Source organism: Mauremys reevesii, linkage group 5 (genome assembly GCF_016161935.1).
Source record: "Mauremys reevesii isolate NIE-2019 linkage group 5, ASM1616193v1, whole genome shotgun sequence".
Lineage (NCBI taxonomy): Eukaryota > Metazoa > Chordata > Testudines > Geoemydidae > Mauremys > Mauremys reevesii.
In genome coordinates, this window is record NC_052627.1 from 105,293,180 (window position 1) to 105,319,041 (window position 25,862).

At 38.7% G+C, this 25,862-nt stretch overlaps 1 protein-coding gene across 2 annotated transcripts in view; it reads left to right on the forward strand.

Annotated features, from left to right (window-relative positions):
• The window catches only part of PPARGC1A (PPARG coactivator 1 alpha), a 480,987-nt gene that overhangs the window by 336,292 nt on the left and 118,833 nt on the right, over window positions 1-25,862 (forward strand). The window lies entirely within an intron of this gene.

Genomic DNA, 25,862 nt, shown 5'->3' on the forward strand with positions numbered 1-25,862 from the left:
ATGAGGTCCTTTGCTTCTAGAAGCACAGTGCATTCTAAAATCATGTGGCACTGGTTTACTATTGTAAACAGGAGGTCCTTGTTACCTAGTGAATAATCAACACCTCCTGAAGCACTTAACTTTTTCTGGGAGGTCTCTGACCCAATTACTAAATGTAAACCTGTTTAGCTTACAAGGTCTGAAAATATAAGGTGGTATGTTTACAAAAGCACAGCACTTCTGAATTCAGTAGGAATTTTGGATGTGCACAGAATGCAGGACTTGTTCCTGCATGGTTACAGAAGTACAGCAAAGTGGAACAATTTTCCATTTGTGTGATTGGAGGATATCTGGATCCATATTGTAAGACTGTCTAATGAGGAAAAGTTGAGGTGCCTTTGCTGTTCTTTCGTTCCACTCTTAGTTTCTGTAGAGAACTTGCCAATGCAATATTACTGTCATCTTCTTTTTATGTTTTTATGGGAAAGAAAACTAAAAAAAAATGGTAATGGTTGTTGAAAATAGCAATTCCGGTCCTAATTAGCATTGGGAAGATGCCAGCATTTATTGCTCAATTTTATCCTACTTTTTCTACAGCAAATTACAGTGGATCAGAATTTGACTTGGGAGAAATGAAGTAACAGAGAGCAGCCCAAATTGACCTTGAGCACTCCTGAACTTCGAGGATGTTCAAATCTGGAAGGCAGATGCTAGATTCCCTTTCTGAATATTAGATAAATCTGGAAAGGAAAAGCCAACTTCTGCTTCTGTGCCCCAGAAGTGGAAATTGAGTCACATCCTCCTGTGTGCCTGGTACCTAAAACTGCCCAGGTTCTCTAGTAGAGCCATTCCCTCCTTACTTATCATTTTAACTTCTTCTGGTAGGGTTCACATACCTCTGACCCTTGCTAGGCTTCAGATAGAGGGACATTGTCTGTTCATTCCACCCAATTCCTTCTTTGGGGGCTGCCAGCCGAGGCCTTCAGCATCCCAAATCCAGACTGGGGAAGTCTTCTGATGGTGATAGCTGGACCGATGCCTTCTACTCCTTGTGCATATATGTTCCCCATTTACAGCACCACCTCCTTGTAACAGCCAGCTCCTCATTCATAGCAAGGTCGGTGCCCCAGACACCTCATTACAGTGTGAGCATTAAAGAGTTACATTTCATAAAGGTGCGTTGGCAACTGCTGGTTATAGCTTGCCTTTGTCAGCCAATTTCTGTGAAAAAAAGCAGTGCTAGGTAAACAATATTGAATGAACTCTCCCGCCCTTCCCGTGGCTGGGAGAAAGCATTCTGGTTCTACTTTGTGGCTTTAAACTGGTTTTGCTTTGAGTCCAACTTTACAGATTAGATCTCTTCCTTCTGAGTCTGACAGAGTTATTATATCGCTTTCTGTTACGTGAAGAACCCTGTGTTTGTGCACTACACTCTAATTAAAGGCTGATATCCAGCTGTAGTAGTTTACATTTCTTTAACAGCTTTTATGGTGTTGTCACATGGAGTTAGCTCTGTCTGAAGACAGCCAGAGTTTAGAGCAGTTAAAGCTTTTGAAAGAGATTACCATAATTACAAATGATCAACATACAGTGCTTTCTCCCCCCATGTCCCTCTCCCCTTTTGCACAGCTTATTTCAAGGCAGGCTGTAGAAAGGAAATTCAGTGAAAGTGGCTTTATAGTGAACACTAGTTAGTTGAGAATGCAAACATTTAGGAATGATTCTGGAAATACACAGTGCCCCCCAAATACAAGATGTCTGGATATTTGCTAGATTGTCAGTTTTAGGCTGCTGCTCATGGAATTGCTAATAATTACAACTTCTATTATTTATTTTCATTATTTTGAGTTTTTATCATTTTAATTTTGATTAATTTGTTTTAGTCAGATTTTAAGTTTCAATGGTGTGCCCTATTATGATTTAAGAATTTACCTTCATGAATATAATTTATATATACTTACTTTCCCCATCATGTTGTGTTTTCAGATAGTGGCCAAAAAATCTTAATCGAGAGAAAAGGGTTAAAAACAAGAGATACAAGTATGTCCTGGATAGATGAATCCATTTTTCCACTAATTAATAGCATACTTCTAACAATGGAAAGCCATTAAAATCTGAAGGTGTGTTTTGTGAATCACATTTATCAACCGCTGTATATACTGAAGTTCTATTATTTATTTTGTATTTTTAACGTAATATATGGATTTTTTCATTCAAATGTAAAAAGTAGTAACAAAAACATATTTTTATCTCCATTTAAAATATATTGAAACAAAAAGGAAAATGTAATAAGAACAGTACATTTTTATGTCAACAGTAACCTTTATATGGTGCTCTTTAGATAAAACTGTGAATATTGTAAGAGAAAAAAGAAAGATAAGTGGTTCCCTTATTCATCTTAGTCCAAAATCTATTTTACCCACTGCTGGTTGTTGGCATTGTTTGATGATGTGACATAGTAACAGAGTATCAGATTATCAGAAAAGGAGATTCCCAATTTAATAGTTACTCACAGAAATCAAAGTATTTTTTCCTTTATCTCAACATCTCAAAAATAAGTAGCTGTTAAATTTCAAATCATGTAGTCTTCCTGATTTATCATCATATCATGGATGCACTTAGCTGTCTAGCATCAGGGAATCCAATAAGTCCTGTCACATAAGAAGAAAAGAGAAAATCCTATTGGATAATGGTTTACATTCTTCCCTACCAGTGATTTATTTCTGTCACAAGACTTAATTTTATCATAAGGCAGATGCTCCATCTATATCAATGCAATACATTCCTGCATTCATTTGTTTCATACAAAAATTGTACCTGATGTATTTTCAGTTGCATTTTGGCTTCTTTAGTACATGGAATGATTAGATGGTATTTAATCACATGTATAATTTCCAGTTTTTGTAATTCTCAAGCATCACAAAGCAAGTCCTATGTGAAGAAGCATAATATTAAATTAAATGGCACAGAGTAGCAGTTACAGATGCAGCTGGTGTTAACATTTTCGATCTCTAGTACATGTCGTGGCAGAACATGTCAGATGGAATAAGTAGAGCTTGCTCAGGTTATCAGGTGATCCTCATGGTGAGAATGTGCCAGACTTTATCTTGAATTAATTTCCTTGACATTATTATGAAATAAATTGTTGCTGCACTGTGTGTTTGAAATCTGCCAAGGAGATTCTGTGTATTCTGTCTAAAATGCAAAAAGTCTAACCACAGAGTGCTTTAATGACAAGCTAGTGTCCTATCAACACTTCCCTCCCTCCAGTCTGCCACTAAATACAGATAATACTCTTCTGAATAATCATCTTTATTCTGCGGGGCAGCTGAGGTCCACAGGTTGGGATCCTCCGCCAACTGTCATTATATGGCAGGAGCTGGTTGCATCTGCTTATACACATTGCGTCTCCACAGCCACTCTGAAAAAGCAGAACTATTTCCCTTAGACACAAAGAGGTCCCAGTGAAAGACTGTCAGATTGCTGAACTTTTCAATCAGCTCAGTATATATGCGATTCCCATTTTGACATTCTGCCTGGAGGACCATCTATTGTCAGCTGCCATTGACAAGTGACAGCAGAACTGTGACTTCCAGGAAGTTTATTTTCTTTTTCTCCCTCCTCCCTACCTTTCCTTCTTTAAAAATAAACCTTGACTAGCTACTCTTTCTTCAGTATGGAGTGTGGACAAATGAAGGTAGGTTTGATGTAAAGTTTCCCAAATTTGCATTTTAGTGGTATCGCTAGAAGAAAGCTAATAGACAGGAAAGGAGACCAAGTTAATGACAATTCTCTAAACAGCTGTTGTACGATTCAGCTTCACTACTTCAGTTAATTAATCAGCACCTTGCTGGCAACTCTAGGGGAGATACTCGTTAGATACTGGTAGCAAACAGACAATGCTTTCATATCAAATATGTTCAACAACATCTAATGCAGAGATAACTTCCACAAAAGAAGGCAGGGAATACAGTGACTCATAAAGGCACTCAAGAAGAGGCGTTTGATATTCTTGTACACATGGAAGTGCGAGATGTATTGCATATGTTGTGTACTCTGTTATTTCTATCAAGCCTACCAAAATATGAGCTAAAAACTTCAAACTCTCCCTCAGATGCCCATAGATTTATAAAAATACAGTAAATGTATATGTATATATAATGTATTATTAAATTCATGTATGGATGTCAGTGTACAACAGGGGTCTCAAATTCTCGGCCCGTGGGCCATCTGCGGCCCGCGAGCCTCCCCAGTGTGGCCCCATCTGCCACCCCTTCAGGGGCCCCAGCTCCCCCCTCAGGGGCCCCAGCTGGACAGCGGAGCTGAGCGTCGTCTACCTGCTCCCTCCAGTGGCTGCTGGCCCCTCCCTGCAGCCCAGGGGCAGGGTGGGGCTGTGCCTCCACTCACTGCCCCCGCTCTGAGCTCCTCTGTGGCCAAAGGGATACTGCAGGGGTGGTGCCTGGGGGCAGAAGCACACGGAGATCTTCCGGCCCACCCCACCTTGGAGCCCCAGGTAAGCGCCGCACCCTGACCCCCTCCCAGAGCCTGCACCCCCACCCCTCCCCACATACCCCCTCCCAACTCCCTCCCAGAGCCTGCACCCCCTTCCCCTTCCCACACACTCCCTCCCACCACCAAACTCCCACCCAGAGCCTGCACCCTTTCCCCACACTCCCCCAGCCCCAAACTCCCTCCCAGAACCTGCACCCCATTCCCACACACCTTCCAGTCCCCAAACTACATCCCAGAACCTGCACCCCAGGCTAACTCCCTCCCTAACCCCCACCCTAACTCCCTCCAAGAGCCCATCCTCTCGCCCCTTTTGCGCCCAAACTCCCTCCCAGAGCTTGCACCCCAATCCCCTACCCCAGACCTCTTCCCCCATCCAAACTCCATCCCAGAGACTTAGGCAGGTGGGAGGCAGAGTTTTGGGGGGGCGGGTTCTTGGTGGCATGAGTGACATTGGCCCGCTGGAAGGATTTGAGGACTGGCACTGGCCCTAAGGTAAATTGAGTTTGAGACCCTTGGTGTACACAATACATAATGAATTAAACAACTATATATTTTGTTTCAGGAGACTGAACTGGCCATTGTAAATATTTCATGCAAATATATTTTGAATATAGTAAACATGTAATTAAGATAAAAATAGTCTATAAAATGCTGAGCCTATGCATCGCTATAGTAAGATGGCTGCTGTCTCAAAGCTTTCCCTCCATCATCTGTTCTAAACAGGAGATGCTTTGCATCCTACCTATCGGATCAATAAAAGCATTCATATTTTATGAGTAATAATGCACAGAAACCTTAAACCAATGAAATTACATCTCTATATTTGAAGTATACTGTATATTTTAGTACAGCTCTAAAATTGTCCTTACGAATGGTTAGTTTCAAGTTCAAGACAAAACTGACTTTAAAAAAATTATGGCTGTGTTATCACAAAAATGTCCTCCCTCCTACTTGTTTTACTGTGAAGTTGCAGTTTAACATACTATAGTTCTTATTCTTGTACTTTCACTTTCTTTATTCATGCCTCTGATTTAACCCTGTTGTGGTGAAGATAGTAAATTGCAATGAAAATGACAAAGCTTAAGAGGTTGAAATATATTTGCTGTCAAATGGTCCATGCTTGTTCAGTTTAATTTTTAATACAACTTTATTGACTTATTAAGAATGATAATAGCCTACATATCACTTCATATACATAATTGTCACATCAATCTTTAATATTACTGACATTTAGTTTTGCCCATTGTAGGATGTAGTGAAACATTTTCATTTTTAATGTATAAATGTTTGTGGAGTTCAGAACTATGTTGTTTGATGGCTTGTTGGGTCATATCATTTCCTTTTGAATCTTCCCAAGTTTCAGTTAAGTGGAGTTAGGACTCATTGATACCATTCCAAGGATCAGGTTATTGTACTCTGGAACAAGGGCTTGGAGTTGTATCAACTAATTTATATAGATAGTTTATCCAGTCTGCTGGTACATACTGATGTAGACAATTATAGCTTCAGCTCTTTAATAAAACTTACATTATGGCAGGAAGAATATCACAGAGTTTATAATACTCACGGGAACTATGAAGATATATGTCCCTTTTAAAATTAGCTTTACGGCACTGAAGCTTTATGTATTTACATGAAAGTGCACTATTAACCCAAACTACTTGTTTTGAACTATCACAGTTGTCAACTGTAGGGAAGCAGCACTGGCTATAAGAAAAATTCCTTTATATCTATTTTTGCACATTGCTGGCATTTAATGTGAATAGAGATCCTGCTAAAATGTCTCCTTTGCTGCAGTTGTTCATACTACACTGAGAGCAGAATGTTTTCTTAATCCTGCCTAATCTGCAGCAAAAACCACAGATAAAAAAGGACTTTTGTCTAATCCGGTTTCTCAGGTATGGTTTACTTTTAGATTTGGGCTATAAATATCTCTCTTTACTTTGTTCTTCTGAGAAGCTAACTGTTAAAAAAGGCACTGATTCGTTCTCATTTTCAAAAGAAAGGGTATTTCTAATTTAGAAAAGAGAAAATTATAGAGGCAAAGCTTTTGGTGTATATCCTCTAGTCAGGGGAATTACTTGTGAGAGTACTGGAGAGTTGTGTAGTCTTCTTATTAACCCGTAGGCACTAGTGGGTATAGAGCTCCCACTGCTAAGTGTTGCTCTGTATTGCAGTAGTGCTAAGCATCAAGAAATCCCAACATCTGTTTTCAAGGATTTAAGACAGGGTGCATCCCACGCACTTGTGTTTGACCATTTTTTCTCCACCATTGCTCACTCCATAAACCTTAGTATTAAAACCTTTGTAAGGATAAACCAATCACGTCCATACGTAGTCATTCTAAAACATCCAACACAATAAAAACCACATGAGTGTATGTGTGCATATATGCATGTGTATGCGCCTGTATGGTCTGGATGAAATCCTGGGCCCATTGAAGTTAAGGGGAGTTTTACCATTGACTTCACTGGGGCCAGATTGTAACCTCTGTAATTTATCTTTCTGAATATCTCACCTGCTCTTTAATTGTCTTGCCACCATTCTTACTACTGAAGGCCAATACAAACCTGAGTGAAATCGGTAGAAAGACTCCCATTGATTTCAACAGAGATAGATCAGGCCCCTACTTGCCTTCCATCCTTTCGGCTACAGCAACAGTTTTGTATCATTTTCAAATCCTGAGATAAATTGTTGGGGAGAGATTTTTTTTTGCTTGATGTACTATGTTTTGTGTGGGGACAGTATGGTGGAGAAGGAAAATGGTTAAAAATTGGAGTAGGTGTCTGCAAAATAAAATGGAGTGATTTGCTACAAGTGGGTATAAAATTAATGGACTATCTCAAGGCTCTCAATCACTCTTCTCTCTCTCCCTCTAGTAAATGAATGTACTGCTTATGATAGGTGCCAGGCTGACAGTAGCGGAGACTGAATTTCCTTTCTTTATCCACAGAACAGGCATTGATAAGAGTATACCTATTCTTACACCTTCCTACCCAACATGCCTCCTTCCACCTTGCACTGTAGTGGTTACTTCTGTATGTGAGGGTGGTTCAGTTCACATACTTTTTCAAGATTCAGCTTCTTCACTGAGACTAACAGTAAGAGTTCCCATTTATGCCAACTGTGGGTGGCTTTTGTGATGTGGACAATTTTCCAATAAGAACTAAATTAGACAATAAGAATAATATCTAAATCTTCACACATAGCCTGAGTGGTCTCAGTACAGAGCTCAGCCCTCTTCCCCCTGGAACTGTACAAGGAGTCTGCATGGGAGGCAGCAAACCTGAGGAGCTTGCTTGCACTATGCTTTCAGTTTGAAGAGCAGAGGTGGCAAGTGGGCTTGGTAAGATGAGAGGGCTCTGTTGCCCAGTAGGGATGGGGGCTCTTTAGTGATCTCTTGCCTGCAGTGGGGCCTGGATATCTGGTGACTTTTAACTGGTTGAGGTGGTCTGCTGCTCAGCAGGGAATCAGCCTCGCCCAACACCTCCCCTTATCTTGGTCACCAGCTGACACTGAACAATGGAATGTGTTATCTGTTAAGCACCGACAAATTATTATGGTGTACAAGGCACAGATATCAGGATAATTGCTGTCTTGGCCCTAGTCTGTACTTTAAAGGTTCACTGGTATAGCTATACAGCAAAACCCGGCTAATGTAGAGGCAGTTATACTGTCAAAAGCACTTTTGCTGGTATGGCTTATTCTGATTTGATGAGAAAAATAAACTATAGAGGCAAAAGCACTTTTATACTGGTATAACTGTGACTACACTATTGTTTTTGCCGGCAAAGCTTTGTCATAAAAATAACATATGCAACCAATGTAGCTATGCCAGCAAAATTTTTCACTGCAGACCTGGCCTTGGAGAGTTTACAATCTAGAAGACAGACGTAGAAAGACAAGATGCACTGGGAGACCCAGAGGAAGGACTCACGTTAGATAATGTTGTAATGTAGTATTTTTTTCACAATGATGGTGCTCACAGAAGTGGGTCTGCAGGAGGGATTTGCACAAAGAGAAGATGAGGGCCTGGCACAATGGGAAGTCAGTCAATATAGAGTGGGTAGCCTCGAAAAAAAGAGTGGTGTAAAGTATCATGTCTGCAAAGAAAAGGCCCAAGAACTAAGCACATATAAGCTGGGAGCTGGGATTAGAACCCTGGTCCTTCAGCTTTAGAAAATGTAAGAAGCACTTTCCCACAACCTTTCCAAAGGTATCCGTTTCCCCAAATTTGGTGAAAATGTGACTTTTGGGGGGCACAAGCTCATCTAAACCAAATGGATCAATTTTTAGTATAACATTTTCTGAAAAGTGTTTGTCACTTTCTCACATTTCTACATCATGGGACCTTCTGAGACATACAGAACACTTGTGATTCATTGGCCCCCATTATAGATTTGCTCCTCTGAGCACTCCCCACTCCAAAAATTCCTTTACAGAAAAAAAGCTTTAGAGCTTTTACAGTTAGCTTTCGGAACTCACTCTCTATACAACCTTTTGGGCCTGCACTTTTTTTGGTGGCTGGGTATTGAGAAGGTAGTTTCTGCTAGGTAGATAGGTGAAGGTCAAGTCTCCCAAGTGATCAAAGGAAGGCTTTCATAGAATCACAGAAATGTAGGACTGGAAGGGATCTTGAGAGGTCATCTAATCCAGTCCCCTGTGCTGAGGCAGGAGTAAGTATTATCTACACCATCCCTGGTAGGTGCTTGTCTAACATGGTCTTAACAAACCTCCAATGACAGAAATTCTACAACCTCCCTAGGTAATTTGTTCCAGTGCTTAACTACCCTTACAGTTAGGAAGTTTTTCCTAATGTCTAATCTAAATCTCCCTCGCTGCAATTTTAAGCCCATTACTTCTTGTCCTGTCCTCAGTGGTTAAAGAGAACAATTTATCACCCTCCTGTTTATAACATGCATTTACATACTTAAAGACTGTTATCGTGCCCCCCCCCAAGTCTTCTTTTCTCTAGACTAAACAAACCCAGTTTTTTCAATCTTTTCTTGTAGGTCATGTTTTCTAGACCTCTAATATTTTTTGTTGCTCTCCTCTGGACTTTCTCCAATTTGTCCACATCTTTCCTGCAATGTGGTGGCCAAAAATCGACACAATACTCCAGCTGAGGCCTTATCAGCATTGAGTAAAGTGGAAGAATTAACTTCTTGTGTCTTGCTTACAACACTCCTACTAATACATCCCAGGGGTTCTTTTGCAATAGTATTACATTGTTGACTCGTATTTAGTTTGTGATGCACAATAACCTCCAGATACTTTTCTGCAGTATTCCTTCATAGGCAGTTATTTCCCAGTTTGTAATTGTGAAAGTGGTTATTCCTTCCTAAGTCTTGTACTTTTCATTTTTCCTATTGAACTTCATGCTGTTTAATTGAGACCATCTCCACTTTGTCAAGATCTTGTTTTTAGTTCTAGTGCTGTCCTAGTGCATTTGCAACCCCTGCAAACCTTATGAATGTACTGTCTATGCCATTATCCAAGTCACTTATGAAGATATTGAATAGAACCTGATCCAGGATAGATCCCCGCGGGACCCCACCTGATATGCCCTTCCAGCTCAATTATGAACCTTATAAAACTACTCTCTGAGTATGGTTTTCCAGTCAGTTGGGCATCCACCATAGAGTAGGTTCGTCTAGGCAATATATCTCTAGTTTGTGTATGAGAAGGTCATGTGACACCGTTGGAAAAGCCTTACTAAAATTGAGATATATTACATCTACCGCTTCTCCCCATCCATAAGACTTGTTACCCTGTCAAAGAAGGATATTAAGTTGGTTCTTGACAAATCTATGTTGACTGTTATTTATCACCTTATTTCCTTCCAGGTGTTTGATTATTTGCTCCATTATCTTTCTGGGTAGCGAAGTTAAGCAGACTGGTCTATAATTCTCTGGGTTGTCGTTTATATTTATTTATATATAATATTTATATTTATTTATATTTAATATTTGTTCTCCAGTCCTCTGCTCTCTCTCCAGTCCTCCACAGTTCTCACAGATCATTGCTAATGGCTCAGATCTCTTCAGCCAGTTCCTTAAGTATCTAAGATGTACAGTATTTCATCAGGCCCTCCCTGCTGACTTGAAGACATCTAAGTTATCTAAGTAATTTTTAACTTGGTCTTTTCCTATTTTAGTCTCAGATTCTTCCCCGTTTACACTGATGTTCACTAGGTTAGTCATCCAAACACTCCTAACTTTTTTGGTGAAAACTGAAACAAACAAGGCATTTAACACTTGGGCCATTGCTGCATTTTCTTTTACTGTCTTTCCCTCCTCATTGAGGAATGGGCCTATCCTGACCTTGGTCAATTTATATTTTAAACCACCATTTCATGCTAAAAACAGCTAAAGTACACGTGCACACTTATGAGTATCTGTTGGTTTAGGCTAAAAACCTCTTTTTTTTTTTTTTTTTGTATTCATTTCATTAACTCCACTGATCAGAAGCAACAATAATAAGCCCTGAAAAAACCTCTGCCTTCCAGCATCATATAGAACAGCTTCCTTCTTCCTCCCTCTCATGACTTTTTTTTGAGCAAAGAAATTATGGCGTCAGAAGCCATAGACATACAGGGCTCTGCAATACCTAGGTAAAATCCTTGTCTTGATCAACCTAAGTGCCAAGCATTTCTATAACAGTTTCTTATGTCACTAATGTTTCCTTCTCCAAGCAGTCGAAAAGACCAAAGTACAGTAACTTAAATCTCCACTGTTCATGAAATGTGTAGTACTGCTCAGCAGGAGCTTCAGAGAGGCCAGCTGTGTTCTTAGTGTTCTGAAATGGTAGATAGATGGTGTTACTTATTTTTCTTGAAGGTGGATGACAGTTTCTTATGGATAATGAGGTATTTTAATAATTACTGTAGGAAAATGATCTAACTTAATGTGTATTAGTTTTGCTTACTATAATCTAATATGTATTAATACTGTGGCAATGCTATGCTGTTTAATGGCTGCATTAATACATACACTGTGCATATTATAGTACACTGTTGTATTTCTATCACATAATTTATTACAATGTGTACAATATTATTGCTTTCAAAACCTGGAGTAAATTATGGACAAAGTGGCTTGATTTCACGGGTTGGACATAGGGCAAATAGATTTCATAGCTTGTCACAGATTAATAGAAAAGTTGTACATGGAAATTATTTATATAGTTTAAACAAATGGTTATCAATACAGGTTTTATGAACAATAAAAACAAACACTAGTCTCTAAACAGTGAGGTTATTAGGATACATATTACTGCATTTGTATTGAGCTTTTCACCACTTACTTGTTCACAGGTATCAACTTCTATCAATACCAAGTGAAGCCTGACACTGAAAAACCAAAGAAGGGGAAACACTATATAAAGTCAAACTTGCACAAGGACTCATGAATGATTAAAATGTTGCCATATTACCAGAAAAATTGGAACTGAGCATTAGTAAAACAAAACTCCACTTATTTATTGAATGTTTAAAAACACTTTTTACTGGGAATAAATTTTATTTGAAAATATTGCAAGTATAAATGACTGGTTAGTGTGTATTACATGTCCCATATTCCTGCAGCGTATGAGAGGCTGTTACAGGCCAATATAGAGAATTTTGGCTCAAGCTGTAGAATGATTTTAGCTCTGGTGGTCATTGGTTCAATGCCTGATGTTTCAGCCAAAATAGCGGCCATCATACAAACTCTTCTGAGCTTCCGTTTGGCAGTAGCCATTCTTGACACAAGCAGTATGAAAACCCAATGTACCAGCCTGCAAAAAAGAAAAGGCTCCATCTTGTTTACTAGCAATTTACCAGTCATAAAAAGAACTGCACTGAGAGGAAACACATCCATCCATTATTCTTATTACTCTTTTCTGATCTCTCATTTTATTTTTCTTTTATCTGGGATTATAATGCTTATTTTAGGCTATAAGTCTGATGAGATCAGTTTAAAAACAATTAAAATGCAAAATTGAAGGTTGCACAAGAGTATAATTTTACATGATTTACTACCTAGCTTTTGCCAAGCAATCCACAGTTACCACTATAACATTCGGTAAATAATTGAATTTAAGGATTTAGATGTTTATACATTTTGTTATCCATGCTAACCATTTCTCCATCTTTGTCTTTGTCGTCTTCTTTTGTATGAAGGGTTCTGTTTATTAGAAAAAAATAAACAGGATAAGGATACTACAAAACAACTTCACTGTTTAAAAAATAACACTTGGTTTAAATATGAACATTTAGCAAAACACTTGGCATGTACATTACCCAACCTACACTAGATCAGCAAAAGGGGCAATTAGTCACATCATGCATTTTGTGTAAATACTATGGCCCAGACCCTGTGCTGCACCAGAGCTGCACTCCGTATACCAGGAAATCCTCAGGATGCATCTTCCTTGCTCCCAAGTGGTGGCAACTGGTTGCTGGCCTATACCATCAACAAATTGTTACCCATCTCTGTGCAGCTCATCTCCACTGATTGGTGCATTGTCAGGTAGAGCCAGGGCTCCACCCATTCCTCACCAGCTGCTCTTGGGGAGTATATGCAGGCTTTCACATCTTGACCTAAGGTCTGGATAGCCCATGCAGGCATAATGTGGGAGCAAAGCCCAAGCAACAGACTAGCCCATAGTAACAAGAATCAGGGGAACGATAAATGACCATGGTGCCTGGTGTCATTTGAAAGAAAATTGAATGATTTCCTTAGTGCTATAAGTTACACTGGGCCTCCTTATAGAAATGCAGTAGATACTGTGCTATGGAAGATTAAGATTCAGTAATATTGTCTGTAGTGACTGTTACTGTGCACACAAAGATGATGTGTTTGAGTATGAAATATAAATAGGCTTTCCCTGACAAATATACCACAGTAGACTTAGAGAAGAAAAAAACTCCAATGTCTTCTAATCCTCACTCTATTAAAAAGAACAAAACCGTATAAAGTATTATTTTTATAAAAATAGTTCTAGTAATATTTCTTTGAGCTGAGTGTGGCATCAGTCCCCAGGGTTCTTTGCAAAGCATTTTAATTTTGAGAAGTTAAGTCAAATGTCATTTCCTTTAACGTCTAATTGATGTAGATAGTTGTAAAGCAAACCATTGTGAGTAGCCTTTTTTAAAAATAAATCCAAGCTCTGTTTATCTCATGTAAATGTTTTAGAAGCATTTTTACTCTGCCTTAAGGCATTTCATTTAATGCTCAGATACATGCTGGTAAAAGCTTTACCTTATGGTTGTTTAGTTGGTATTCTGTAGTATTCAGCAACATGCCGAGGAGGATATCAATAGATAACAAAGAGGAACATGAAAAAGTGAACAAAATCTTTTTCTCGTGAGAGACTTCACATTTCACACTTTGTTTTAAGAAGGCTACACTCCTTCCAGGAAATGTATTACTGACTGAGATAAGTCTCTGTTGCTAGAGCTTAACAGGTTTTGCCACAATGGTATTATGGTGTCTGTAGTTTGACTATGGTTGTTCCCAGACTGAAATCTACATTTTAATGACATTATGGTTATCAGCAAAGCTAAGGACAAAAGTAGTCTTAACTCTCCCTGTTGTGCTAAGACAGTGCAGGAAGTCAGAATTATTCATGGTATGCACAGGCATTTTAAAAGCGCACATCATTTTCAGAGGAGCCAGCAGAGGTCAGGGCCTTGTATAAATCTCCACCTGTGATCATTTTTCTGTTATAGTCCACCTAGTGCTGGAATTTGCAACTGAAAATATTGATCCAACAGACCTTAATCCTCAGGGTCAATATAATTTAAACAGATGTTGACTTTTTATTTTAATTGTTCCAGGCTGAAACTGTAAAATTACTTCAAAATCCGTTGGGCAATTTTTTGCTGTGCTTCAAAGACAGCAAACCCTCACAGGTCATGTAAGTTTCTGCTGATTTTTTTGATCTAGCAGTTAAAAGGTGACTTAAAAAAAAGTTGAAATTTTGGCAGGCACCAATGCCTTAGATGTGATACTAGAAGACCCAGGTTGTAACTGTAAAATATGTGACGAGTGAAATCCAGATGAATTAAGTTGAGCAGAGCTCGTTCTGGCTAGGAAAAAAGGTAAGCATCATTTTAGCTCACCTGGGGAAAAGGCTCCATTTGTGCAGCAAGGGTCCCTATATGAGTGTCAGTTGCAGAAATGTACAAAGTGCACAAAGAGTGAGATCCATCCATTGGTGGTTTGTCTGTGTTAGTGACTGGCCATCAGTTTGCAGACTCCATAGTAACATTTGTAGATGTCTGCAACAGAGATAACCCAGACTATGAGAAGCACACTTGCTGAGGAATGCAAGAGAGGGTTGACTAGTGCTGCTAGTGAGCTCACTATCCATGTTATCTGTTATTACTGGTGGGGAATGTAGACTATGCCTTTGTATAGGTACAATGAGAGTTCCTCTGATGCCTAACGCAGACATAATGTTCTTCCCAGCACATGGCTCATCTAATAAGATGGTCTCCCTTCCCCTCTGCAGTCCACAAAAACAACTAATTTGTTCCTAAATATGGGACAATCTTCAAAAAATTGAGGTATTTAAAGAAGATTAAAAATAGATCCAAAGAAATCTCAAACTCACAACCAACATAGTCTATAGAAGGGGTGGCCAAACCATGGCTCGCAAGCTGTATGTAGCTCTTTTACAGTTAAAGTGTGGCACGCAGAGCGCCCCCCATACCCTCCCCATTCTCTACTTAACAGACTGGGGGAGGGAGCTTGGGACCTCTCTCTTCCAGCAGGGTGGTGGGATAGGGGCTTCTGCCCAGCGGGGCACTCCTGCCAGGACTCAGGGCTGAAATCCCGAGCCCCGGCAGGCATGCCTCAGCTCTTGAACTTATGTTGTAGGCAGCTCGGCGGGTCAGTAAATTTGGCCACCTGTGGTCTATAGATTTGCCACAGGTGCTTTCGGGGCCATTGGTTTTCTCTTTAGGGTCTTCTCTCTGCGTTCTAGGGTGTGGCATGCATGTGGCATTATTCCTCTCTTCTCCAAGACCCTTGGATATTTCTCTCTTAATTTCTGAATTCTAAGATAAAACAACTTCAATTGATTTCAATTTATATATAATATATAGTGTGGGTATGTAGTTTTATATACACACATATACATACAATGATCTCAAGTGGGATGTGGGTAGGGTGACCTGATGTCCTGATTTTATAGGGACAGTCCTGATTTTTGGGACTTTTTCTTATATAGGCTCCTATTACCCCCCATGCCCGTCCTGATTTTTCACATTCACTGTCTGATCTGGGAGAGGTTAGAAGCAGAATCTGCCATGATCTCTTTTATAGACAATGCTCTGTGAATCGAATTACTCTTTTTAGCACATGGATGATTGGGACGCCTTAAATGTGATAATTAGATTAGTTGGAAGAGTAGAGGTGATGGTGGGTTGGGGGCAGAATGGGCTTGGTGGAATGAGAAGGGATTTGAAAAATGAAACAAAGAGGCATAGGAGGAAGCTTATGTGTATGAGTGAGAAGCAAGGCTCCCAGAAGCCAGGAAAAATAAAAAAAAGAGAAATGGGACACAGGGCATTATTCAACCAATCACAGAATACACCTAAAATGCGCAGACTGTTCTATAACTCCCACTGACCTATCAGTCACCTAGGTGGAGGTACTTCCTGGCAGTTTTATTCTGTTTACTATTTTCAGTGGCATTGGTAAGGTTTAATCAGTGCCATAAAAAGTTTGAAGGGCCCTTCTTTATGGAGCATAAAACATTCCTAATATTTGCTTTAGAGAGTAAATTGAACACCAGAGTTGAAGTGGCTTCAAAATAGATGTAAAGACTTATTTCATTCCTGCTTGGATTCTCTTTACTGGGGATCCAGTAAGTAGGTTAATATAAAACATACAGTGTTTTGAAATGTGCACCTGCCCAAGTTTAAGCAGCTATGCAAATATCAAAATGCTGTTCTGGATATACAAACAGTAGAATAGTTGTTTGTGTCTTCTACATTATTGTTAATTAATTTCCATCCAGAAGTGCTTAAAATGTATATACAATTATACATTAATCATGTTTTTTAATGATGCATGTTGGAAGAGCAAAGTTTATAATTGTAGACAAGTAGATGCAGAAACCATTAATGTTTCTGATGCCCTGTGGTAGAAAGAACTATATTAAAATGGTTTCTGTCTTGGTCTTTGTTTGGTTTCTGTCTTTGTCTTTGTCTTGGTAACATTTATAATAAAGGATATAGCAGAAAGTATCCTTTAAAATTGATATTTTAAAGCTTTTTATGTTTGGGGTTTGTTTTTTGGTATCGTTAATGGGATTATATAGCAGAGTAAAAAGGTCATTATCTGAACATGATGGTTTTATTCTTCTGTTAAAAAAGTGGAGTTGTTAGCAATCTTGAATTATTTAAATATCAACCAAATATTCGGGACACTGCTATGGTAGACTGCTATTATTGAAACAAGTTTGGAAAATGTAATATCCTTTCAATGTAATGTTTTACGGTGAATAACATTAACTCGCTTCTCTTTCTGTCTCTGCCGACTTGCAACAAGGTGTTGCTTGCTGCTGTAACTGTATTCTATGTGCTGTGAGTGATGAGACGTGTATTTATATTACTTTCATTGCTGAGATTCAATCTTCACCAGTTTACACTTTTATAATTGAAGAAGCCTCTGTTCAGCCAAGAAAAGTAAACTATGATGTGTTTCATAGCTGCTTCTAGTTCACAGCCATGGTGTACTGAACAGGAACTGTTGTCGGTTTGTTTTCTTTTAATAAAACATTTTAAAAAAAAGTCCACTCTGTGATTGTTTAAGGATGAAATAGCATGGAGCAGTTTCAGATGGTTTTTCATTAATCAAATATTGGTTCCAGTACTGTTTTTTTTGTTTGTTTTTTATTTTGCAAAATAAGGTAGATTTTGGAATAACTTGACAGAAGTAACACTGTCAAATGTTTAGATTTATCATATGTTTTATAATTCAGTAGATGTCTTTGGTGATATGGATCTGTATTAAAAAAGAAAAAGCAGCAGCATTTGATTCAGTATAGAAGTGATGGTTTGAAGTGTTAATTGCCCAACTACCTAAACTATATAAAGAATGGCATTTTATGCAGCATTATTAATCATATTTTAAGAGTACTGGTGATGGATTAATAAAACACTGTAAATCTTGTATGCAAATAAATGTTTATAATAAATGTACTATAAGGGTCCCACTCTTAAATGAATTAAAGTAACAGTCAACAATTAAACACAGAATAACTATAGTATTATGGTGACATGACCCCAGTACCAGAAGTTAACTTCTCAATAAGTTAAATCTTTGGAAGTGGCCATTCTGTATTATACTTTGCTTGTTAGCTACATGAAAAACTTTGTCTTCTGAACAAGTCTATTGCGTTGTTTGGAGATGAATTAGATTTTCAGAATGGTATAAGTTTGATAGATACAGGCACACAGTCGTATCTGAGCCGATTCCTTCTACAAATATTTGCTGAAAAGCAGTAACTCTGCTGCTGTTCAGTGGACAGTTATAAAATGTATAGTGCCTTTTTAATGTTGATTTAGGAGCTGTAGATTTTCACTTTTCATGTATTATAAGGTAGGTGAAAGAATATAAAAATAGCAATAATAATTTAATATCAGTGTCATTGTTTCTACTTTACATTTTGAAAGTGAAAACTTAGATTCTTGTTCCTTGAAGTTTGATTACTGCAAAAAACAGATTTCCCCGCATAGTTACTGTTTGTGAGACTCATTCATTTCTTAATTGTATTTATACTTCATTAACAAAAGTCTAATAGAGGGTAGAAAATATACAAGGAATAGGTGTTTGTTATTTAGACCTTTTGTTCTGCAGGGTTACATTCATGTCCACCTTTCTGTCGAGCCAACACGCTTTGGGAAAGATGTGGACCAATTGGGTTAGACAAACACTTGTCAGGGAAGGTCTAAATTTACTTTGTCCTGTCTCAGCACAGGGGCTGGACTCGACTTCTTGAGGTCACTTCCAGCCCTACATCTTTATGATTCTATGCATCTGTTCTCTGAGTCTTAGGCAGGTACACCTATCTCCGCGCTACTCCATCATTATCAAAATTGGCTTAATTTTAACTAGCTTCCACACAGAGCTTTCAAGATGAAATCTTTGGAACAGTCCTTATTTTCTGACAGCAGTAGAAATCCATAAATTATTGTTGTTTCTATAACTCTGTTTAAATCACTCAATCTCTGTAGCTATCAGTTCTCTTCTCTGTGCTTTGCCCCCAAGTACTTCAACTTAAGCTTTTCAAAAACCAATCTGAGGGTTTGGCTGAATAGGTTACTCAATAGGTTATGTTCAATAATTTTACCAATGACTATTATTCTTTCAATGGTTAGTATTTTCATATCTGTTCAACAGTATGTGATCAAATCTGCTAGCTTTCGGACTAAATTATAAAAGTAGTCCTGTCATTATCCATTTTTATAAATGTCTTTGGAAAGTTCTTATGTGGGTTACACTCAAAGTGAGAAATATTATAGTTTAATAAAATAACTGTTTGCTTGATGTGCTATGAATTCCAGTGGTGCAAATTGCCTGCTTCTATTAGTTCCAGTAACATAAAGCAGTGTTATTTATGAACACTCAGCACTTATATGACGATTTGCATCTTCAAAGTGCTGTACAAACTAACAAATTAATACCCACAATATCACTATTGATAAGTAATATTATCTTCATTTTATACAAGGGGAAACCCAGGCAGAGAAGCTAAGAGAGACTCTCTTCAAACTTTAACAAGAGTTTGATTTCAATTCTCAAGAGGTGGGCCAAAATTGGGTCCAGTTTATGTTTATTGCGACTAATTCATCCTTCGCTTGTCACCCAACAAATCCATAGTCAAATAAGCAGTCCCTCATTAAACCACAGTGACTTACATAGATTGATCATGCAATTTTCATTTTCTGGGATTGTGTGTATAGCGGGGAGGGGAGTTGCATTTAAATTCAATTAAGAAAAAAGGTTTTATATTTAGAGGTGGGTATTTTCATCTGGGTGGAGTTTACTGAGTTATTAAATTCTATGTGAAATTCGACTGTGTAGTGAGAATTCACTTCTGTTAAACCAAAGAAAAGGGTGCATGAAATTCTAGTATAGAATTTTTGCTTTATCTTTAAGGAACATTAAAATGGACATCAAATAATGTAATGCAATGGGTTTAAAAAAAATTCAGCAAGAAGAACGCGAATTTGTGTGACAACCAATTTCATAGCAAAAACTTTGCAAGAAAAAAATTATGTATGTCCAATACTGATAAGACATTGTGAATGCAAGTTTTAAGACGCATGTCTCTTAGCATTCCATCCTTCCACCACAGCGCTCTATGAATAGTCAGCACAGTTCGAAGGCATTCTGTATAAAAGTGAAAAATATAGGGCATAAAACAAAATTCTAGAACACAGACTTGCAAAGTTAAGGACCTGACATTGAGGAGAGTTTGTAATGTATCCTTCCCCATCCCCTCACTCCACTTGCCAACTCTGTCCCACTACCTGCCAGGTCAGCTTGAAATGAAATATTTTTTTAAAATATCCCTTCTTCAACAGCAACAGACCTGGTGAGGTTTACAGATAGTAAATATTCAATGCACAGAGTGAGTGGGCGTGTAAATAGTGGGTAAATATATGTCAATTTTTACAGCAAAGCAGAGCCACTAACATATATTGATCTTAAATGAGTTTTGCAGTAAATGGTATTTTTGAATGTTAGAAAAGTAGTATGGGTGACACCTATTGCTTTAGCCCAAGGCACAATGCTTATCGATGTTGGGCAGATAATAGTAATAGTGCACATAAGTGACTGGCAACATTGATAATAGTAGTAGTTCATGATATGAAGCACAGACGAGACTGGACTTGGACATGTTAGGCTCCTTTCTGATAATGATATATCATGAGTAGCAGCAGTTAGACTGTGGTCTGATGCTGTACTTGTTCAGGACTTTCACCACCAATACCAGCCTAGGGGAAATGATGGTAAAAGAAGAACCCAGATTGCCTCTCTGTACTGAAGTTGTTTCCTCACTGCATACTGGAGTTGCAAACTTGCCTTGAACTTACACATTTCAATCTAAAGTAGATGTAGAATGCTTTCAGTGAAGAGGTTCTCACAAAAATTTGTTTCACAAGTAAGCTTTGTTGTGGCATCCTAGTAATTCAAGCAGCCTCTTTTGGCATTGGCTGGGGTGTTAATATTCCTAATCTTCACATAGTAATAATATTCACTGTGGCAGGTAAAATTTAGTCATGGTCATAATATTTTACTAATGTTTGCTGACCGGATTTTGTTTCTAAATAAAATGGTGAGGTAAAGGAGGAGCAGAGATCCCCACTGTCCAAGAGAAAAGAGTACCTGGGATGGCCTTGGACTACCTATGGCAAAGAGGCCAACAGGTGGCATATATATTATTTCGATTGTGTGCCCTTTGTGCCTGCTTCCTGTTGAAAGTATGGTTTGTGTGGGATAGTGCCATCAAGAGCCTATCTAAAAGCCTGTCCCTGCTCCTGCTGAAGGCAGTGATTGCTTTGCCATTGACTTTAGTGTGAGCAGGAGCAGGCCTGGTAGCTGTAAAGCATGCAGTGGGCAGGCTGTTGTGAGGTGTCAGTGAGATGGTTGGTGAAAGCAGCTGTTTGATTATGCACAGACGTAGGGCAGGGCATGGCAGAAGGCTAGCAGCATTTTATATAATGGCCTCTCAGTGTTTGCTTCTTTTAGGATCCTAGAAACAGAAAGGGTTTAAAATTCCACCTAATCAAGCGATGACCTCTTCAACCTGCCGTTTAGAGTTATTGCCATTAGTTTTCAAACAAAAAACAAAACAAAAAAAAAGCTAACCAAAAATACCACTTTTCCCTGCAGAAATGAGTGTGGTATTTCATTTTATGGAAATATAGATGGAGCGATCTGAGTGTGCAGAGGGGAATATTACATTGCTGAGGCCCTTCCATAGTACTGTTAAATAGCAGTGTAATTAAGGGCTCCAGCAATTTGCCATCTCTTTTTTCACATGGAATTACTTCAGATGTCTGGTATACACACTTACCCTGTTGTTCAAAGCCATTACAGTCCATACAATCAATAATCTGTAAATTAAAAATTCAATAGTAGATGCATTAAAAATTGTACGCTTCCAATTCAGTCCATACTCCCAATTCAGTGTATTTGGTGCTGGAGGAACGTATTGAGAGGTGCTGGCCCCTGCGGGATTGTGACACATTTTCAGTATATCTCAAAACATCCCTAGTCACATTATATTTGCAGTACTAGAGTTTGCTTGCAGCCTGGATTTAATTCTGTAGACAAAAATGAAAGACTCATGAAAAAGCATTGTAACGCTAATGTGCCACAAGCCAAATAAGTTGGTTACTTTCTTTCTACAAATGGAACATATATCCCTGAAATGGACTCGGGTGTTGCATCTCCAGGAAGCATGGTACTCTTATAATGCTATGCTAGAGCATTAGTTCAGCATCAGTTTAGAGAGAAGAGCGCCAGTTACTGAAGGTATCATCAGCACTACTTTGTGCAAGACCGGTGTGTCTGTAAGGGTATGTCTACACTGCAATCAGAGATGTGATTGCAGCCTGGGCTGGCACACCCCTGCTAGTTTTAATGTAGCTCGCACTGCTAAAAATAGCAGTGAAGATGTGGCAGCATGGGCTTCAGTACAAGCAAACAATGTGAATAGGTATTCAGGTTCCCCGGTGTGCTTGTACAACTCACACTGAAGCTCCTGCCAATGAGCAGTGCTAGCTAGATTAAAGCTAGCATGATATGCGAACCCATGGGGAAGTCACATCTTTGATTGCAGTGTAGATATATCATTAGACATTTTCCCCCTCTAACTACTACCCAGCCCAATCTTGTGAGTTCAGTCAGGAGAACACATTGAGGCAGTATGGCTAAAAGCCATCCTTTGCGACAATTACTGTATGGGAGTCCAATGCCAACAACTGAAATTAAGTCTCCATGGAGTCATTTTTGTTTTTCAACAATAATTTAAAAAGAACTGAAGTGTTTAACATCTTTCTTCTGATTGTCACATCCAGTATATTATTTCCTGCCTTCCAGTGTTTTACATAAGACTCGTAGAACCTCAATCTCACAAATTGTTTGCAGTGTTGTTGTAGCTGTGTTGGTCCCAGGATATGAGAGAGACAAGGTGGGTGAGGTAATATCTTTTATTGGACCAACTTCTGTTGGTGAAAGAGACAAGCTTTCAGGCACTACAGAGCTCTTCTTCTTTGCAGACAACATTACAAATGTTACTTTTCAGGATGTAGCTGCCACAATCATGAGGCCACGGTAATTTAAAAACGTAATTTTCAAATACATCTCATTACTTACTCCTGGTGAGAAAAGCTTGTTATTGCTTGAACTTTCAGGTTGTTATGCTGAGCAAAGTGAGTGGAGTTTTTCCTTTAAACAAAAGAAAATACATAACCAAGGACTGGATGATTTCCCTTAGCTATACCTTTGGGTTTCCTCATAGTACCCACTGTTTGGAAGACTGTTTCTTATCCAGGAATTTTCAGATCTTTTTAAAGGAAATGTAAAGCTGGCAAAAGCAGTACTGGTGACTGAATAGGTATAAACAGACACTGCGGGGTAGTGCACTCTTTCCCATCAAAGTGCAGTGCCTGACCTCAAGTGAGAGGCTACTTCATTTCCTGTGGTTCATCCTTGGCATCTTTGCTGAGATTTCCAATAGTGGTAGGTAGCAATATGTGCCTGTATGGAAATTGTAGATACTTGTGAGTATCAGTGATGGGCAGCACTCAGAAAGTTTGGAAGTGTGGTGCAGTTTGGATAAGCTTTTGAAAATAAAATAAAAAATTTGGATGCTTATATGAACCAATGTATTTTGAGAGTCATTCTGATCATCCTTCCTGCCCACTTAGTTTCTTGCTGGAGTGTTATCCCTCTTCATAGGCTCTTTGAGGGAGTGATTTTAGCCTAGCCACTCTCCAACTTGAGTCATCTGGGATGAATCTCAGGGGTCTCCTTCATCCATCCCTTTCATGAGGAGAAGACCCTCATACCAGCCATAATACTTTCCTTGAGATGGGCAAAAGCTGCATGACTTCTGGTACTTTCTTGGAATCATGATTTGTGCCCTATCCCAGATCTTCTTGGGAGGATCCTTTTATTCATACTGTGTCCCCTATTCTTAACCAACAGGAGTGTTATTGTGCAGAGGATGGAGACTCCATAAACACATGCACTTCTGGATGCTCCACAGCCTTCTTCTAAATAACAGCAACCTTACTGCTGTCCCTTTTGAATTTTCTGTCTATGGCTTTTTCCCCAGTAGATGCATAAGACTGCACAGAAAGATGTAAAGCCCCAGATGGCTGTGCCTAACATGGACAAAATTGACTTAATATGTAACAGTGAAGTTAGAAAATACCAAAGATACTGGTTGACATTATTTTCAATCATAAATGATCAATGCAAGAGTACTTCAGACCTTTGTTTACACATGTTATTAAGGACAGTTTTAGCTCTAGTTCTGACTGATCAGTGCAATGTGTTATACAGATGCTCAAGTTGTCTGTTTCTTTTATCTTTGGTGAAATTATGTTTGTTGGGTGAAATTCATCCATTATGGTAGGGGGCAAAGAAGGCCTCTAACATCATTGTGGTACTGCAGTGCAAGGAAAACGGTATGCATAGAACAGGCAACTGGGGGACTCTGCCTTCTGTGCATAGTGGGGCTGGGTTCCTTGATAGCTCTAGAGGAGAAGGATTGGAAATGCCTGGAGAAGAGGTTCCACTGGCCACAATCCCTCATGCAGGGCATGTACAGAAGTCACAGTCTCTGTTTGTGCGTGGGGGGGGGGGAGGGGGGGTTGAAAAAGGGGGTGATGAATTCCAGCTGCTGTAAATTTGAATCAGAACTACTTTTTCATAGACAGATCTTTTGTAGGTTAATAGATGTCAGATCTTTATATAATTCTGGTGATCTCCCATGTATGCCCAGCTGAGCTGAATTTAACCCGTGTATTCTGGTAAGTAGAATCTGGTTGTTCTGTTTAATAATTACAACTAATAATCTGCATTTCTATAGGGCCTTCCATCCAAGCACTTTACAAACATTAATGAATTATGCCTCACAACACCCTTGGGAGTGACCTGAATATCATTGTGTGTATTGTGCTGAAATGGTAAGATGATATAATTGTACCTCTTCCTGTTCTTTTGAGTTTTTTTATTTATCTGCCCGATAGAAACCACTAACTAGAAAAAAAAATCTGTCATTATAGAAATCCTTCTGGTAGTTCAGCTGTAATGTCAGATTAGTAGCCAGTGTAGACAGAAGCTTAATTAATGTAAATGTTCACAGTTAGTTTCTAATGAACATAACAGAATTTTGGTATTTAACTGATATGACATGAAACTAAATAATACAAAGATTTACTAAACTAAAGTAAATGCAGCAGTGTCTGTGGAGAGAAATGAAAGGTTTAGTTCATTGATTCCCAATTTTTTTTCACATAAGCAATACAGGGATGTTAAGCAAAAATGAATGGGAAGGAAGATGGTATGAGTAATAGTGAAGGGGGTGTGTGTGTGTCCAACAAAAGATGTTAAGATGTGGTCCCCATTATGAGTGAGTTAGAGAACTCCTTACAAAATCCACAACGTGACTTAGAGAGGTATTCTTGATATGAGTTTAGCAAACAAACAAAAACTACAGGCTTTCCTCCATTGCAGATGCTTGCTGATTTTTAGATTCCCTATTTGTCCATTAAATATGATCACTCGCCTTTAGGGCTGTCTGTACAATAGCTGACATTCAGACTGGGCCTTCCTCAATAAAAATATGTTTCATTTTACATGAGTCTGGTGACTGAACTTTATTAGTCCTAATTTGAAAGTAATACAGTAACAGTAACATTTGTTGAATGCGGTTTTGCACAGTGAAAGCTAATAGGATTTTTTTTAAAAATCCAGAAAGTCATGTGAAGCAAGTCCAAATTTCCACCATGGAACACATTTTGATACAGCACAACAGCTGAAATGTGCAAGGGAAACACATTTTATTTATTCTTGGCTCCGATACCCACTAGCAATTTGGCGAATGGGCATCCCATTCAAATTTTGGTGCAATTTATCTGACCAGGTGTCCACTCACTTGCCTGCCTTGTTCTATGTCAAAAAAGGAACTCCTCACTCATATCAGAGTTCATTCTGAAAGACCATATGGTGAGCAATACCTCCCCTTCAATCAGTGCAGTAGCATTTGCATTTATTCTCTGATCAGACATTGAAGAAAGGATTCTTTTCAATATGAAGAATTCTGTTTTCCCTCTGGTAACCCTGCCGTACAGA